Source organism: Geotrypetes seraphini, chromosome 1, assembly GCF_902459505.1.
Source record: "Geotrypetes seraphini chromosome 1, aGeoSer1.1, whole genome shotgun sequence".
Taxonomy (NCBI): domain Eukaryota; kingdom Metazoa; phylum Chordata; class Amphibia; order Gymnophiona; family Dermophiidae; genus Geotrypetes; species Geotrypetes seraphini.
This window is the reverse complement of record NC_047084.1, coordinates 69,642,188-69,658,581: the sequence shown is the minus strand read 5'-3', so window position 1 is coordinate 69,658,581 and position 16,394 is coordinate 69,642,188. Positions and strand designations below refer to the sequence as shown.

Genomic DNA, 16,394 nt, shown 5'->3' with positions numbered 1-16,394 from the left:
ACCTAAGGCTAGCCACAGGAAACAGTCACCGTGTCATTCTCTACTTGTCAGACAAATCTGATCAATTTCTTTGACTGGGTGACCAGAGCATTGGATAGAGGGAGTGTGCTAGATGTGGTGTTAAATTTTCCAGTGCACTAGGTTGTGTCATTTTGGGCAAGCAGGTTATCTCTCCATGGCCACGAGCAATAAGCAGAAGGAATTCACTCTGGAATTTTTCTGTGATCCTCCTACTTCACCGGGATCTCTACTGCCACATGCAGTTTTTCCTTTTGCACTCAAGCTGGAAGGAGTGTTTCTAATTACAAATGGAGATTTTTCCTTCACCCTTCTGTACATCAGTCTAAGCCAACACATTTGGATAGATTCCGTACAAACATAAGGAAGTTCTTCTTCACCCAGAGAGTGGTGGAAAACTGGAACGCTCTTCCGGAGGCTGTTATAGGGGAAAACACCCTCCAGGGATTCAAGATAAAGTTAGACAAGTTCCTGCTGAACCAGAATATACGCAGGTAAAGCTAGTCTCAGTTAGGGCACTGGTCTTTGACCTAAGGGCCACCGCATGAGCGGACTGCTGGGCACAATGGATCACAGGTTTGACCTAGCAGCGGCAATTCTTATGTTCTTACCTCTGAGTTTATATAAATGTAGTCCGTCTAGAAATTTGATAAGTGGAATAACAAATTTTACATAAACTTGGAAACTTGTTCTGCTTTCCCCTTTTTCTTATTTTATTTGGTATTTTCAACTTTTATTCAATGTTTTCAGTGCTTGGAGCTTGCAACTTTAGTATCGTCTCTGCCTGCGTAAAGAAGAAGCAGACTGAGGTCTGCAGCTGACAGGTCCCTGGTGGTAGCTGTTAGTCAGCCTGTACAAGTCTTTTTGGAGCTCTGGGCCATCCCTGCTTACCATCCCTTACCTACTGCTTAACAGGAGTTTGAGTGCAGGCTCTTAGGCTTCTGTAGGAGGTTCAGCGGTGCCGGCTGCATTTTTCACACACATTCACCCCCCCCCTTCTGGTAGAGCATCTGTCGGTCCACAGAGGTGGGGGTGCAGTCGGACGCCATGTCTGACTGGCTGCCCGATGATCAGCATTGAAGAAGTAAATTACCAGAAGAACAATTTGTCATCTACATAATCCCTGGAATACCTGGGAGTCTTGTTCGACACAGCTGATGGTCGTGTCTATCTTCCAGAGGCACGCAGACAGAAGCTGTGCTCTGATTTCTTGTCTCCTAGACAAGTTGGTTCCATTGGCATGGGACTATCTTCAGGTCCTGAGGTCCATGACATCCACAATAGATGTGGTGCCTTGGGCAAGAGCCCACATGTGTCCTCTGTAGTCCGCATTGCTCTCATGCTGGTCTTTACAGATACACGTTACAGAAGTGTCTACCCTAGACGCTGAAGACTTGAGCCAGCATGGATTGGTGGCTCAGTCTTCGGTCCCTCTCCAGGGGCATGCCTCTTTAGATTGCTTCCTGGGTGGTCGTGACAACAGATGCCAGTCTCCTAAGCTGGGAAGCTAATTGCAACTGTCATCTGATTCAGGGACATTGGACGCCCTCTCAGAAGACTTGGGTCGATCAACAAGCTAGAGCTGCATGCCATTCAGTTGGCTCTGATGAAATTGCAGGTCAAGAGTCAGACTCTTCTCCAACAATGCTACAGTGGGAGGCACCAAGAGTACATCTTTGTCTGGAAGCCCACATGCTCTTTCACTGTCTTTAAACCTGACGTGGGGAGCATGAGCTGGTATATTTGAGGGGGATTCCTTGATACAGCCCTGAGGGGCGAAACGTAGTCTACGTCAGAGTGCGTACCCCCATCCGCGTAGCTAAAGATAAGTAATACGTTTTTGAAATATAAATTTAAAACAAAATTATCTTTAAAAATGTTAAAAAATATAAGGGACCAATGACGATTAGGGGTGCCATTAATTCTGCATGTTCTAAAAGTTTAGTGGCATGCAGACGGTACCACTGAGGTCCGTGAGATACAAGCTACTGTTTATTTTGAAAATGTTTTGAGTCCTTCCGCACTTTTGTATGTTGAACAAGATATTACAAGGGAAGGCTTGAAGATTGTTATAGCCACAGTTGAAAATTTGTACTTTCACTGAGTGGAGCATCATCTCCATGCGCTATCGGCAGTGCACGTTGTGGGAGTGGACAATGTTCAAGCTGACTTCCTCAGCAGACAGACCTTGGATCTGGGCGAGTGGACGTTGTTGACGGCAGCATTTCAAGCCATTGTTTTGGCACTAGGATCATCCACAATTTGACCTCATGGTAACAGTGAAGAACAAGAATGCAGACTAGTTCTTCAGTTGAAGATGCGAGCCAAGCAGCAAGGGGTCTAAATGTTCTAGTCTAGCTGTGGCCTTGGGGCATCCTGTTGTATGTCTTTCCTCCCAGGCCCATGATAGGCCGAATCCTTCAACAGACTTCAACTCATCTGGGAAAGGTCATTCTGGTGGTTCCAGATTGGCCTCACAGGCTGTGGTACGCAGATTTGATGTGGCTTCAAAGAGGCCAAGGCCTCCAGTTGCAGGTGCATCCAGACATCCTTTCGCAGGGTTCAGTATGCATGGAGGATCCTGGTCACTTTGCTTTTATGGTATGGTTCTTGAGTGCGAAGCATTGTCTCCAAGGGTATTCAGAAGTGGTCATTGCCATCCTTCTCAAGTCTAACAAGTCAACTACAGTCTCTGCCTACACTAAAGGTGTGGTAGACTTTCCAGTATTGGTGCGCCCAAGAACATGTAAAACCGTTTTCAGTTCCGGTTTTTGTGGTGTTAGCTTTTCTCTTTGCAAGCCTTGACAAGGGCCTCACCGTGACTTCTCTTCGGGTCCAAGACACAGGGCTCTCTTGTTTCAGAGCTCAGGAATGCAGACCTACGTTGGCTTCTCATCCAGCCATTGTTAGATTTCTGAAGGGTGCTTTTCACATCAGACCACTGTTAAACCACCATTCCCTTCATGGGACCTTACCGTAGTTCTGCGAGGCCTCACCAAAACTCTATTCGAGCTACTGGAAGAGGCGTCCCACTTGGACTTGATGCTAAAGGCAGTTTTTCTGGTAGTTGTAACCTCAGAGAAACAAGTCTCAGAGCTCCAGGCTCTTTCTTGTAGATAGCCTTTCCTTAAAATCTCAGAGACTGGAGTCTCTCTGCACACTGTTCCTTTTCTGCTGAAGGTGGTTTCAGTGTTTCACCTTGATAAAAAAGTTTGGTTACCTGTCTTCCAGTCTACAGGTTCTAAGAAATAGGACCACATTTTGAAGAAGTTGGACATGAGAAGAGTGCTTCTTTGATATCTAGAGGTCACCGAGTGACCTCTAGATATCTGATCATCTGTTTGTGCTGACTAACTCAACTAAGTAAGATGCACCCGCTTCCAAGGCCACAATTTCCAAATTGATCCATAAGGCCATTTCATCAGCCTATATTATCTGTGGGAAATTTGTCTTCTGTTTCCATCAGGGTGCATTCGACTTGGAGTGTAGCTTCGTTATGGGTTGAAGCTAGGGCAGTCTCTCCAGCTGAGATTTGTAGAGTTGTGACTTGGTCCACTCTACACATGTTTGCAAAGTTTTACAGAGTGGACGTTGCAGCAAGTGGACTTTGCTTTTGGTTCCTCCAAGTTACAGTGAGTACATTGGGCCTGAGAGGCAGTCAGAAGAAACAGGCAGTCCCAAGTTCCAGGCTTCTTGAGACAGAGGATCTCCCTATAATCTGTTACAGCTTCCATGTTGCAGCTCCCAGCACATAGCATGGCACAGTGACAGCCTGTGAGATTGATTTTTGGGGGGTCTCCAAAATCAGGTTTTGGGTGGTTTGGAGGTTAGTCCTAGGTTCTCCCACCCCAAAAATCATAAAATCGCCATTTTTTTTATTTTTCGGTTTGGATTTCCCATGTCGTCGTAGTGTTAAAATTGCTCCCTCGGTGACAGTCTTGGATTTCCCAGTTTGAATTTAAAAGCTTTTATCTGCCTCAAAACACCTTGTGTTTGAAAGAAAACAGGTAGAATGGACTCCTCGGGGCAGGATACTTCAGATTCATGCCCTATTTGCGATGAATGGCTTTTGGAGGAGCGACCATGTTCCATGTGCTGCGAGGCGCTTGAAGGGGACAGTAGTGTTGTCTTTAACCCCCTTCCCCTCCTGAGGACCATCCAAAAAGTCCACATTAGAACTTGAAGAGGCCTGGGTTGGCGCATACTACGCAGAAGCGTTAGCAGGGCGTGACAGAGACCTTCCTAGTTTTGATCAGAGGGTCTTATATACATGCAAACACATTTAAAACTTTGAATAAGTCAGGATAATAAAAGATCAGGAAACCGATATATAGCATAGGAAAAGGGGAATTCACTATTTGTGTAAGGTGTTAGGTACGCCAGAATCATAGAGGAAATCAGGTAAAGAACTCTAATGACTCCATTTTGGGTTCTGTCTTTCTGTTTTCTTTGTTCAGGTTTACCCGCCTTGAGTTTCATGGTCTAATTGATAACAGATGTGCTTGAGCTGGGTAGCTTGATTTCACATTCCAATGGGGTATAACAGAGAAACCCGTCTTGTATTAAGTATGAATGTAATATACCGTGTTGGATGTGTGAATGGGGCCCCAAATGAATGATGGATGCTATGAATGATGTGAGAAAATGACTTGTACTTATATTTAAAGGTTTTATATAGATATATATAAGATGCAAGAAACTTTAAGGAGAAATCCTGAGGCAACATCTGGAAATGGTTAAGTTAGAATTGGAGACACTGTACCAGCATAGGAAGGGGTCTGGGTCTGGTCTGGGTCTTCTGTGTGTGTGTCAGTGAAACTTGAAACTGTCAGTTTTCCAAAGCAAGTTTTTGTCTGACACAGAAAGCAGGTTTGGATTCAAAGTTTCTTTGGATATGTAAGAAAATGTTTATGCATATTCAGAAATTAATGTAAACAAAAATATGACTTTAAAAACTTTGTTTTTGAGTTTGAAAAACTTGTAAAGGAATTTCCTTTGTCCAAATTTAAGGACAGCCTCTGTTAATGGATTGGTTGACAAGTGTGATGTCATACTGCCTTGTGAAAAATATAAAAGGAACGGACCAGTATAGACTCTGAGAGACCATCAGGAGAGGTGCAAATTTCACGCCTGATGGGACTCATCACACATATGATTTCTGAGACATGTAAGATTAACATTACCGGTAATAAATAAATTATAATATTGAACTGGTAATATATGTGTGATTGCTATTACTTCTAAGCACCTCTTGGCGCAGAGCGCAGTGCACGTGTGTTAATCGCTAATCAAGCTGGGTAACAGCTCAAATGCGTCAGTTGTTTCTGACTTGGAATCTTAATCTATTTCTCAGGGCACTTGCAAGTTTACCCTATGAGTCGCTGGGCCCAGCTTCTCTGATGGTTAGAATGATCTATGATCTCAAAAAGTATGATCATGTATCTCCTTTTTACTGTGAGTTACACTGGCTGCCAATGGAGATGCGTGTTCTGTTTAAGTTAGGCTGCTTTTGTTATAAGGTTATATATGAAACTGCTCCAGCTTACATGGCTAATAGATTTTCTATAGCATCTCATAAATATAGTAGGAAATCTCATGCTTTGTTCATTTCTCCGTCAGTACAAGGCTGTAAAAGTAAGAGATTTCTTAATCATACCTTGGCATTCCAGGCAGCCTCACATGATAAAGAATTTTGATTATTATTGCTTGGAGCCCATTCATATAAATACTTTAGAACTCAATTGAAAACATCTTTTTTCTAAATATTTAATCAATTAATTTTTCTTCAGTCATCCTTAATTTGTTCTTATTTTTAATCTTTTGTAAACCACGTAGAACTCATGGTTACACAGTTAAGAAGTACGATGTTATGTTATGTCAAGACAGTTTCTTTGATAGCCATTATCTCCACCCATAGAGTGTTTGAGCTTCAGGCTTTATCCTGCAGAGATCCCTTTCTTTGGATTACATATTCAAGTGGGACCCTGCACTTGGTTTCATTTTTCTTGCCAGAAGTGGTTTTGCTTTCCACGTCAATCAGGATGTGCATTGGCCAGCCTAGATGCTCTCAGGTTCTAATAAACATTATAGAGTGTTAAATCTCTGGTAGTGCACAGGCTTTTGTTGCGGTTTGGATGTCACAAATAAATTTCATTTGTCAAATCATCTCTCTGTCCTGGTTGGAGCAGCCCTTAAGGGCAGCATCATTTCATCCGCCTGTACCACAACTGGAAAGCGGCCTTCTATTTCGGTGGAAGCCCACTCTACGTGAGGTGTGGTTTCTTCATGGGCAGAATCTTCAGTGATTTCCTCAGAAGAGATTTGTATAGCCACTAGGTCTTCTCACGTATTCATGAAGTTTTACAGGATGGATGTGGTGGCCAAGGGGAATTCTGCATTTGGATCATATATCCTGGTAGCTAGCTTATCAGTCCCACCCTAAGTTGGAGGGACTGCTATGTTATGTCCTGTTTGTTCAAGAATAGAGTGTGGTTGTACAAGAAGGAAAGATTAAGTTCTTACCTTGGTAATATTCTTTATCCCAGGACAAACAGGCATATATTCTCTCTGATGGGTGATGTCACCACGGAGCCCCGGTACGGACCACTTTAAGAACTTGGAAAGTTCTTGGCTGCCCGCACCGCGCATGCGCGAGTGCCTTCCTGCCTCAGTTTTCTAGTTTCTGCGGAGCTAGTCAGTTGCTCAATCGTGTGCGTCAATATTTTGCTGCCTTCCCGCTCACGCGGCTTCATTTTATTCTTTTTTTCTTCATACTTTGTTTCTTTAATCTTTTCTTTTTCATTTAAAAAAAATTTTTTTTTACTTTATCTCTTTCGCGATCTCGGCCCTGCAGGGCCTGTTCCAAGCCTCGACCTTCGATTTCGCTGAGGCTATTTTTCCCTCCATGTCCCGACCGTCTATGGGTTTTAAGAAGTGCGCATCGCTGGTATCTCCAGTGTCTAGGGCCAGACCACACGGCTGAATCCTGCACCCATTGTTCTTCTCTTCAGAAAAGGACCCTCAGAAACCGCCAAATTCAACAAAAGTTGCTGTTCAGGTCCGCTATGGAAGGTGATTCAGCATTGGTCCCGGCGTCGGAATCCACGCCGAAGTCAACTTCACATCATTCGACATCGCAGGATTCCCCTTCGGTGTCGCAGTCCTTGAGTAAGCCGGCTAAGAAGCCTTCCCCTACCTTTACAGGTCCTCAGATCACTACTGCAGTGAGCCAAGTACTGCTGACCTCGAGGCATCCTAAAAAACGCTCAGCTCTGATAGAGGTGAGTGCCTCGTCATTGGCCTCCTCATCTCCGGAGTGCAGAGCAGCACCAAAGGTATCGGCGAAAAAGCAAGCAGTATCGGTGCAGTCTCTCGAGGACACAATTGCTGCCGTGCTTAAAGTCCAGTTACAAGAGCAATTGCAAATTTTGCTTCCAGTGCTGCTGGTTCATTCTGAGCAAATGGTTTCGGTATCGACCTTGGCGGCACCGACCAGGTCTGAGCCATCCGTCCCGGCATCAACGTTTGTTGAGCCTGTTTTTACTGCCTCGACACCTCGAAAAGTTTCTTCGGTGCCGACAGTATTACCTTCGGGTGGGATGTCGGATTCAGCTCGACATCGTTCCTCTTATACATCTCCTGAGACGATGTTGATCAAATCAGGCAAATCACTGTGGAAGCTCAAGCATGTCGAGCCTTTGACACCCACCTCACGACTTCCTCCGATGAAGGACTCGGATCTCTGGGAGGACTCTGAGGAACCTATCCTGACAGAAGATGAGGCTTCTGATGGTGATGTTTCTTCTAGAGCACAGTTCTTCAACCACCGGTCCGCGGACCGGTGCCAGTCCACAGAAAATTCCTGCCGGTCCGTGCAGGACCGGCGAGATCAACTTCTTCAATTTCCTGCTGGTCCGCACAGGACCGGCAAGATCGAGAAGCGCAGGGCCGGAGAGATAATGGGGAGCCTCAGACTTTCTTCCATCCCAGCAGCTCTCCTTACAAGCGCAGCGATTCAGGAAGGAAGCCTTGGAACTTTTGCTGAGTCGGGCCGCCTCTGATGATGCAACTTCCGCTTTCCTCAGAGATGGTGCGACCCAACAAAGGACCCGAGGCTGCCTAACTGAATCGCAGCGCTGGCAAGTAAGGAGAGTTGCTGGGAGGGGAGAAAGCTGCTGGCATGGTGAAAAAAAAAAAAAAAGGGACAGCTGCTACTGGACCTAGAAAGGGAGAAGGAGAGATGCTGCTGGGAGGGGAGGAGGGAAAGGAGTCTGGGAAGCTGCTGGGCAAGGAGAAAAAGGGACAGCTGCTACTGGACCTGGATAGGGAGAAGGAGAGATGCTGCTGGGAGGGTGGAGGGATAGGAGTCTGGGAAGCTGCTGGGTAAGGGGGGAAAAAGGGACAGCTGCTACTGGACCTGGATAGGGAGAAGGAGAGATGCTGCTGGGAGGGGAGGAGGGAAAGGAGTCTGGGAAGCTGCTGGGCAAGGGGAAAAAGGGACAGCTGCTACTGGACCTGGATAGGGAGAAGGAGAGATGCTGCTGGGAGGGGGGAGGGAAAGGAGTCTGGGAAGCTGCTGGGTAAGGGGGAAAAAGGGACAGCTGCTACTGGACCTGGATAGGGAGAAGGAGAGATGCTGCTGGGAGGGGAGGAGGGAAATGAGTCTGGGAAGCTGCTGGGCAAGGGGAAAAAGGGACAGCTGCTACTGGACCTGGATAGGGAGAAGGAGAGATGCTGCTGGGAAGGGGGAGGGAAAGGAGTCTGGGAAGCTGCTGGGCAAGGGGGGAAAAGGGACAGCTGCTACTGGACCTGGAGGGAGGGAGAAGGAGAGATGCTGCTGGGAGGGGAGGAGGGAAAGGAAAAGGAAGAGAATTACTGCTGGACAGGGGGAGGAGGGAAGGGAGAAGAAAAAAGGAAGGAAACAGCTTGCAGGGAGATTAGAGGAAGGGGAGAGATAAGAATGAGATGGGAAGGGGGTCAGCAGAGAAATTGAGAGGGACAAAGATGCTAGATCTGGTGTAGGAGAGATAAAAATGAGAGCAGTGAAGCTGGAGTGAATTGTGTAAAAAGGAGAGAGGGGCATAGGCTGGATAGAAAGGGGAGAGGGGCATAGAAAGAAGACAAATACCATATGGAAGGGGGAGACATCAGACAGTAGATGGAAGGGGCAGATGCTGGATTGAAGAGACAGAGAGGGCAGACGCTGGAAGGAAGAGAGTGAAAAGAAGATGAAAGCAGAAACCAGAGACAACAAAAGGTAGAAACAAATAATTTTATTTCTATTTTGTGATTAGAATATATCAGATTTGAAATATATATCCTGCTAGAGACATAACTGGGGACTGCAGTATTCTGTTAGCATGATATTTCTATGAACTTGGCTTGTTCAGTTTTCTTGATAGTAGAGGGGATATATGTGAAGGGGAGGGGAGACAGGGGTTTTGTTGGTCCGTGCTCTGTATATTTGTATTTATAAAATCACAATTGTTCAGAATATTGTTTCTTTTTATACTTTAATAAAATACGTTCAATATAAAATCATAATTGCGGCTTGTGCAGATGGGATCAGATGGTTTGCGGGGACCGAGCTCGTGCAGATGGAGCGTAAACGGGGTTTTTAAATTTTAGTCCTATTAGTTTGCCGGCCCACAAAATAATTCTTTTATTTCTGCCGGTCCACGGGTGTAAAAAGGTTGAAGAACACTGTTCTAGAGAGCCTGTATCGAAGCCTGAACAGACCTCTTTCTCAAAGTTTTTGAGGGACATGTCGGAGGCACTCTCCATTCCTCTGGAGTCAGACTCTAAAAAATGTAAAGTATTTTATCCCAGGACAAGCAGGCAGCATATTCTTGACTGATGGGTGACGGCACCGACGGAGCCCCGGTACGGACAATTTTAGAGTGATTGCACTCTAAGAACTTGGAAAGTTCTGGTAGGCCGCACCGCGCACGCGCGAGTGCCTTCCCGCCCGACAGAGGCGCGCGGTCCCCAGTTTCTTAGTTTCCGCGGAGCTAAGAAGACGTGTTTCTTTCAACGGCTGTTGAAAGTTCTTTTTTCTACTTAATATCGCCTTCCCGCTCGCGTAAACCTTTTTGGAAATTTTATTTCCGTTGTTTCTTTTCTTTTCTTAAAAAAAACAAACAAAAAAAAAACTTAATTTTTTTCTTCAGTTTTCGGTTAGCCCCGGCGGGGCCTATTGCCATCATCGAGGCCTCGGCCTTCGATTTGGCAGAAGCCGTATTCACTTTCATGCCCCCCTCAACCCGGGTTTAAAAAGTGCCAGCGGTGCGCTCGACCAATTTCACTGACAGACCCGCACAACTGGTGTCTGCAGTGTCTTGGTCCTGACCATTGAGCGTCTACGTGCTCCCGCTGTGCGACTTTAAAGAAGAGAACACTTAAAAATCGCCAGATACAGCAGCAGTTATTGTTCGGCGCCGAGATGTCTGATTCCGCACCACCGGCACCGACGTCGGCTCCATCTCAGTCGGCACCTACTTCGTCGACACCGCGCAATACCGCGCCGGCGTCGCACCCCGCAGGTAAGCCGGCTAAGAAGCCTTCCCCGTTGGAGCGTCCTCCGGTCTCAGTAGCAGCGAGTCCAATCCTGCCGACCACGAGGCGCCCACGAAAGCGCTCCGATTGAGGTGAGCCCCTCGACATCGGGTTCCTCTTCGGAGTGTAGAGCGGCACCCAAGGTACCGCAGAAGAAAAAAGCGGTACCAGTGCCTTCATTGGACGAGCGCATTGCCGCAGTCCTGCAGGTCCAGCTAAAGGAACAACTCCAACAGCTACTCCCTGCTCTTTTGACTCCGAGCCTTCCAATCCCGGTCCGGTCTGAGCCGCCGGTACCGACGGTGCAGCAGCCCCCTTTATCGGCATCCACTTTGTCGGTACCGGGGCACATCACTTCTTCGGTATCAATGCCAGTCTTGGCACCGGAACCGAGACACCAGGCTGTTCAAACATCGGCACCGGCACAACCCTTAACATCTCCCGGTACCGGTTCACAGAGGTCTGGTAAGTCGACTCATAAAACTCGACACCTAGAACCCTCCACACCGGAGTCACGAGAACGCAGTTTTCAGGTGAGGGACCCTGATCTGTGGGGTGATTCAGAAGAGCCTTTCCTCTCTGAGGGAGAGTGTTCATCAGGGAACGAGGATCCTTCTGGTTTTGATCCATCTTCCAAACCTGATGCAACTTCTTTCACCTCTTTTCTTAAAGAGATGTGTGACTCTTTATCTATTCCCTTGGAGGCTGAATCCAAAAAATCCAAGGCATTTTTAGATGCTCTTGACTTTGACCAGCCTCCAAGGGAATTTCTCAAGCTGCCTCTCCATGACATTTTAAGAGAGACATTTTACAAAAATCTAGAGACACCCTTGACCATTCCAGGAGCTCCCCGTAAACTGGACTCCTTATATAAGGTTATACCAATTCCAGGCTTTGACAAGCCTCAACTCCCCCATGAGTCTTTATTAGTAGAGTCTACTTTAAAGAAATCCACGGGGGCTAGTGTATATGCTTCTGTCCCTCCTGGCAGGGAAGGTAAGGCCATGGATAAGTTTGGCAAAAGGCTGTATCAAAATGCAATGCTAGCGAACAGGTCAGGAAACTATGCTTTCCATTTTTCCTTTTATCTTAAGCATCTTATTCAAAGTTTGTCATCTTTTGAGAAATATCTCCCTGACCGTAAGAAATCAGCCTTTCGCCAAACTTCTTCATCGCTCTTGCAACTGCGCAAGTTCATGGTCAGATCAATCTATGACACTTTTGAGCTGACCTCTAGAGCCACGGCTATGTCAGTGGCTATGCGACGACTGGCCTGGCTCAGAGTGTCCGAACTCGATGTCAATCACCAAGATTGACTGGCCAATGCACCTTGCTTAGGGGATGAGCTGTTCGGAGAATCCATGGACTCTACTACTCAGAAACTTTCAGCTCATGAGACTCGATGGGCTACTCTCCTTAAGACAAAGAAGACCCTACCTTCTAGGCCTTTTCGTCAACAATCAGCCTACCAATGAAGGTTTGTGGCTCGTCCCTTACCTCAAACACAGCAACAACTCAGGCGTCAGAGGCAGCAACAGAGGCAACCTGCTCTACCTGCCCAGCAGCAACAGCAAGTGAAACCTCCTCCTTCTCAAAAGTCAACTCAGCCCTTTTGATTTGGTTCTCCAGGACATAGCCAATCTTCCTCCTTCTACTCATCTTCCACAGCCCATAGGAGGACGCCTTATACATTTCATAAGCCGTTGGGAAATCATCACCTCGGACCTGTGGGTCCTCAACATCATCCGCCACGGCTACTCTCTCAACTTTCAGATACCTCCTGCCCAAAATCTGCCAAGAGAGTCTGCTTTCAACACTCCTCGGTCCTCCCTCCTTCTTCAAGAGGTTCAATCCCTCCTCCTTCTGAACGCTATAGAGGAAGTTCCTCTAGATCAGAGAGGGCAGGGATTCTACTCCCGTTATTTTCTAGTCCCCAAAAAGACAGGAGATCTAAGACCCATTCTAGATCTTCGCGATCTAAACAAATGCTTGGTCAAGGAGAAATTCAAAATGCTTTCTCTGGCCACTCTTTACCCTCTTCTCAATCAAGGCGACTGGCTATGTTCACTCGATCTCAAAGAAGCATACACTCATATACCGGTCAATCTGGCCTCCAGACAGTACCTACGCTTCATGATCAATCGTTGTCATTACCAATACAAGGTGCTGCCCTTCGGTCTTGCCTCCTCTCCAAGAGTGTTCACCAAATGTCTGATTGTGGTGGCTGCCTTTCTACGATCTCACCACCTTCAGGTCTTTCCTTACCTGGACGACTGGTTAATCAAGGCCAATTCACCTCAGACTGTTCTCCTGGCCACCAACCAAACCATCATGTTTCTTCAACTTCTGGGGTTCGAGATCAATCTACCCAAATCTCATCTCATCCCCACTCAGAGACTTCAATTCATCGAAGCTGTCTTGGACACAGTCCTCATGAGAGCGTTCCTGCCATCCAACCGTCTTCAAACGCTTCAATCTCTGTGTCAGCAGGTGCTTCTACAACTTTCCATCTCTGCCAAGCAAATGATGATACTCTTGGGTCACATGGCCTCTACAGTTCATGTCACACCCTTCGCACGTCTTCACCTGCGCACTCCTCAATGGACCCTAGCTACCCAGTGGTCCCAAGCGATGGATCCTTGCTCACGTCACATATCTGTCACATCATCTCTTCGTCAGTCTCTACAATGGTGGTTGATATCCTCAAATCTATCCAGAGGTCTTCTGCTCCATCTACCTCCTCATCAACTAGTCATCACCACCGATGCCTCCCCTTATGCCTGGGGAGCTCATTTGAACGAGTTCCAAACTCAAGGCCTTTGGACAGCCCAGGAAAAGAAGCATCACATCAATTTCCTGGAACTCAGAGCGATGTTTTATACCCTCAAGGCCTTCCAACATCTTCTCTTCCCTCAAGTTCTCCTGCTGTGCACAGACAATCAAGTTGCGATGTACTACATCAACAAGCAGGGTGGGACGGGCTCTCGCCTCTTGTGCCAGGAAGCCCAGAAGATCTGGACTTGGGCCATAAATCACCATCTATTCCTGAAAGCTATCTACATTCAGGGAGAAAAGAATTCCTTAGCGGACAAGCTCAGCAGAATTCTTCAGCCTCACGAGTGGACACTCGATCCTTTCACTCTACAGTCCATCTTCGCTCAATGGGGCACTCCTCAGATAGACCTCTTTGCAGCTCCTCACAATCACCAGCTGCCCCTATTCTGCTCCAGACTCTACTCTCCTCACCGTCTGGCAGCGGATGCATTTCTCCTCGACTAGTCCAATCTGTTCCTGTACGCTTTCCCTCCTCTGCCTCTCATGTTGATAACCTTGTTCAAGCTCAAGAGGGAACGAGCCACCATGATTCTGATTGCTCCGAGGTTGCCCAGGCAACATTGGTTCTCCCTTCTACTTCAACTCAGTTCCAGGGAACCTTTTCTTCTTCCACTGTTTCCTTCTCTGCTTACACAGCATCAGGAGACCCTTCTACATCCTAACCTCCAGTCTCTGCACCTGACAGCTTGGTATCTCTCGGGCTGACTTCTCATGATACTCTTTTGTCTCAGCCCGTTCGTTCCATTCTAGATGCCTCCAGGAAACCAGCCACTCTGCAATGTTACCATCAGAAGTCGACAAGATTTTCTTCCTGGTGTCTTCTTCACCATCTTGATCCCACTTCCCTGGCAGTGGAGACATTGTTGGATTATTTGCTTTCTTTGTCTGACTCTGGCCTTAAGTCTTCTTCCATCAGAGTCCATCTCAGTGCCATTGCTGCCTTCCATGAGCCGGTTCATGGAAAACTTCTCTCAGCTCATCCCCTGGTGTCCAGGTTCATGCGAGGTCTTTTCAATGTGAAACCACCTCTTAAAGCCCCTCCTGTTATCTGGGATCTCAATGTGGTTCTTTCCGCCTTAATGAAGCCTCCATTTGAACCTTTGGCTACCACTCCTTTCAAGTTTCTCACTTGGAAGGTACTTTTCCTTATTGCTCTTACCTCTGCCAGGAGGGTCAGTGAGCTACATGCACTAGTTGCAGATCCACCTTTTACGGTCTTTCATCATGACAAGGTGGTTCTGCGTACACATCCAAAGTTTCTCCCTAAGGTTGTCTCTGAATTCCATCTCAACAAATCCATTGTTCTGCCTGTCTTCTTTCCAAAACCTCACTCTCATTCTGGGGAACAGGCTCTGCATACTTTGGATTGTAAAAGGGCTCTAGCTTACTATCTAGAGCACAGGTGTCAAAGTCGGTCCTTGAGGGCCGGAATCCAGTCGGGTTTTCAGGATTTCCCCAATGAATCTGCATGAGATCTATTTGCATGCACTGCTTTCAATGCATATTCATTGGGGAAATCCAGAAAACCCGACTGGATTCCGGCCCTCGAGGAGGGACTTTGACACCCCTGATCTAGAGCATACGAAACCCCACAGATCAGTTCCCCAACTCTTTCTGTCCTTTGATCCGAATAAATTGGGACGTCCTGTTTCTAAACGTACGTTGTCTAATTGGCTGGCAGCGTGCATTTCATTCTGTTATGCTCAGACCGGACTGACACTGGAAGGTTCTGTCACGGCCCATAGAGTCCGAGCGATGGCAGCATCTGTAGCTTTCCTCCGTTCCACTCCTATTGAGGAAATCTGCAAGGCTGCTACTTGGTCCTCAGTTCATACTTTTACATCTCATTATTTTCTGGATGCATTCTCCAGATGGGATGGACACTTCGGCCAATCTGTTTTGCAAAATTTGTTTTCCTAATGGCCAACCTTCCCTCCATCCCTCTTTTTGTTAGCTTGGAGGTCACCCATCAGTCAAGAATATGCTGCCTGCTTGTCCTGGGATAAAGCACAGTTACCTACCGTAACAGGTGTTATCCAGGGACAGCAGGCAGATATTCTTGCGTCCCTCCCACCTCCCCGGGTTGGCTTCTTAGCTGGCTTATCCTAACTGGGGACCGCGCGCCTCTGTCGGGCGGGAAGGCACGTGCGCGGTGCGGCCTACCAGAACTTTCCAAGTTCTTAGAGTGCAATCACTCTAAAATTGTCCGTACCGGGGCTCCGTCGGTGCCGTCACCCATCAGTCAAGAATATCTGCCTGCTGTCCCTGGATAACACCTGTTACGGTAAGTAACTGTGCTTTTAGATGCATTAGATTTTGAGCAGCCTTCTAAAGAGTTTCTTAAGCTCCCTCTTCATGATATTCTCAGGGAGACTTATAAGAATCTGGAAACCCCTCTAACTGTTCCTGGGGCTCCTCGTAAACTGGACTCACTCTACAGAGTGGTGGCTCTTCTGGTTTTGATAAGCCTCAGCTTTCTCATGAGTCACTTCTTGTGAAGTCTACGCTTAAAAAAATCTGCAGGTGCCAGTGTTTATGCTTCTGTCCCTCCTGGCAGGGAGGGTAAAACAATGGACCGTTTTGGTATGCGTTTATTTCAAAATTCCACGCTTGCCAATCGGTCTGGAAATTATGCTTTCCATTTTTCCTTTTACCTCAATCATTAATACAACAAGTGTCTGCTCTACAGAAATACTTGCCTGATCGCAAAGTTCCTCTTTTGCAGCAGTATGTTGATTTCTTGTTGCAATTGAGGAAGTTTTTGGTTCGCTCTATTTATGATACCTTTGAGCTTACATCTCGTGCTACTGCCATGTCTGTAGCTATGCGCCGCTTGGCTTGGCTTCGAGTCTCTGAGCTGGATGTTAACCATCAAGATCGTCTCGCCAATGCTCCTTGTTTGGGCGATGAACTTTTTGGTGAGTTTTTAGATACCACGACCCAAAAGTTGTCAGCTTATGAAACCAGATGGGATACTTTGATTAAAA

The 16,394-nt window shown here is 46.8% G+C and overlaps 1 protein-coding gene across 1 annotated transcript in view; it reads left to right on the top strand.

Moving 5' to 3' along the window:
- SKP2 (S-phase kinase associated protein 2) overlaps positions 1-16,394 on the top strand; it is a 67,468-nt gene that overhangs the window by 18,892 nt on the left and 32,182 nt on the right. The window lies entirely within an intron of this gene.